Below are 2726 nucleotides of genomic sequence, written 5' to 3'. Positions count from 1 at the left end.
GGATGATTGTAAGCCACCATGTGGATGCTAGTAACTGAACTCAGATCCTCTGTAAGAGCAGCAAGCTCTCTTAACCACTGAGCCCTCTCTCCTGCCTCCATTTGTAGTGCCTTAAATGAATAATGATCTCACAAAGTATGCTATCTGTAGGCTGAAGTTATAAGTGCGTCTATTTATGTTATAAGACATTAAAAATAAAATGACTTAACCCACTTTTTCTGTCTAATTAATTCAACATGTTTTCATGATTTTAGGAATTATTGCTTTCTGGGTACTCAAAGTGTGAAAATAAAACGTTAAATTTGTAATTTAATTCCTGACCTATTGCCCTGATGTCCCATTTGAAATAAAACATATTCTTATTAGCCCTCTCTGTCTCTCTCTGTCTCTGTCTCTCTGTCTCTGTCTCTCTGTCTCTCTCTGTCTCTGTCTCTGTCTCTCTCTCTCTCTCTCTCTCTCTGTGTGTGTGTGTGTGTGTGTGTGTGTGTGTGTGTGTTGAGGGGGGTGCATGACTGAGGACAACCTCAAGTACTCCTCCTCCCTTTCACCTTGCTGTAGACAGGGTCTACTTGTTAATTTTCAACTGCACACACCAGGCTAGCTGGCTAAGAGCTTCAGGGGAATTCTCCAGTTTCCATTACCCTTAGAGACACTGGGATTATAGGAGCTCACAGTAAACATTCAACTTTTCACTTGGGTTCTGGGGATTCAAACTCAGGGCCTCATGACTACATGGAAAATGTTTTAACCTACTGAGCTGTCTCCCCAGACTCATATTACCTTTTGAAAAGAAATCTATTTATTCAGTGTGGGGAGAGGTGCATGCACACCTGTGGAGGTCAGAGGACAGCTTGTAGGAATTGGTTCTCTCCTTCCATTCTGTGGGATTCATAGATTGAACTCAGGCTTAACAGAAAGTACCCTTACCCAGTGAGCCATCCTATATACACACACACACACACACACACACACACACACACACACACACACACACACACCACACTAACTTTAGCTGAAAAGCAAGGTTGTGTATTGTATATTAATGATTGAATTTTGGTGTGATATCCTCTTAATAAAAGGATTCTCAGCTCTGTTCCTCCCTGTTCCAGAGACAGCCGCATCTTTTTGTCCAATGCCAGTCTCGTTCCTGAGACACAATGGTAAAGATTGGAGTGAATGGATTTGGCCATATTGGATGCCTGATTATCAGGGTTGCCTGCAGTTCTACCAAAGGGAGATTGTTGCCATCAATGACCCCTTCCTTGTCCTCAACTACATGGTCTACATGTTCCAGTATGATTCTACCCTACCCATGGCAAGTTCAACAGCACAGTCAAGACTGAGAATAGGAAGCTTGTCATCAATGGGAAGGCCATCTCCATCTTCCAGGAGCAAGATCCTACCAACACAAACTGGGGTGATGCTGGTGCTAAGTATGTTGTGGAGTCTACTGGTGTCTTCACCACCATGGAGAAGGCTGGGGCCCACTTGAAGGGTGGGACCAAGAGGGTCATCATCTCTGCCCCTTCTGCTGATGCCCCCACGTTTGTGATGGGTATGAACCATGAGAAGTATGACAACTCACTCAAGATTGTCAACAATGCTCCCTGTACCACCAACTGCTTAGGCGTCAGCCAAGGTCATCCATGACAACTTTGGCACTGTGGAAGGGCTCATGACCACAGTCCAAGCCATCACTGCCACCAAGAAGACTGTGGATGGCTCCTCTGAGAAACTGTGGCATGAGGCCCGTGGGGCTGCCCAGAATGTCTTCCCTGCATCCATTAGTGCTACCAAGGCTGTGGGCAAGGTCATCCCATAGCAGAACGGGAAGCTCATGGGCTTGCCTTCTATGTTCCTACCCACAATGTGTCCACAGTGGATCTGACATGTTGCCTGGAGAACACACACAAAGAAAAAAGAAAATTTTAAATAAATAAATAAATAAAAGAATTCTCAGCAGGTGCCCTTAACAGATTAGTCATCTCACCTAGCCCCCACACTAACTGTCGGTAGAAAATAAGGTGGTATATTGATGGTTGAATTTTGGCCTAGTATCTTCTAAATAAAGTTATAGCTGTGTAGTTGTGTGGGAGGGTTACACAGCGATATCAGCACTAACAACCACTTCAACCCACCCCACTGGCTGTGAGCAGAAGGTGGTGTTTGGTCTGTCTCAGATGGGTTCTTGAAAAGAAAGACTAAGTAGGTTATCCCAATATCAAAGGCAAGGAGATGAATTATGGATGACTTGTGTATATGGAACTGATCGGATAAAAATGCAAGATTTCTAGGCCAAAACTAATCTAATTAAATCAAAGCTCAAAAGCCATGCATTAGACTAAAGAGCCTATTTATTAATAATGCAAAATAGAATTAATAATCTCAGAATCTGAAGAGACCATAACAGCCCATAAGATAAGGCCCAGTGATGAGTATGTGAGGGGTTTGTTCCAGATTTTTCTCAAGAATAAGTTACATACAAGTCTGCAAACATCTGAAAACAAACCCAAACTCACCAGCATCCATGAATACAAACAAACTACAGCAGCAGTGAAACTCCATTCTCCTATGGATTGACGGAAGACAGAAAGAAACAAAACCAAAATGTATGGGCGTGCCTGGAGGAGTAAATGCCTGCTGGGAAACAGTTGCACAGAACATCCCAGAGTCTGACCTAGTAACACCTCTCTGTGACCCTAACAAGGGAAGAGTTTATTCACAAA

General features: G+C 43.5%; 1 pseudogene; it reads left to right on the top strand.

The window, feature by feature from the left end:
* Positions 1-1157: 1157 nt before the first annotated feature.
* LOC113834925 lies at positions 1158-1822 on the top strand (annotated as a pseudogene).
* The last annotated feature ends 904 nt before the right edge of the window (positions 1823-2726 follow it).

The sequence above is a fragment of the Cricetulus griseus genome, chromosome 3 (genome assembly GCF_003668045.3).
Source record: "Cricetulus griseus strain 17A/GY chromosome 3, alternate assembly CriGri-PICRH-1.0, whole genome shotgun sequence".
NCBI classification, from domain to species: Eukaryota; Metazoa; Chordata; class Mammalia; order Rodentia; family Cricetidae; genus Cricetulus; species Cricetulus griseus.
This window is presented reverse-complemented; position numbering and strand designations above follow the sequence as displayed.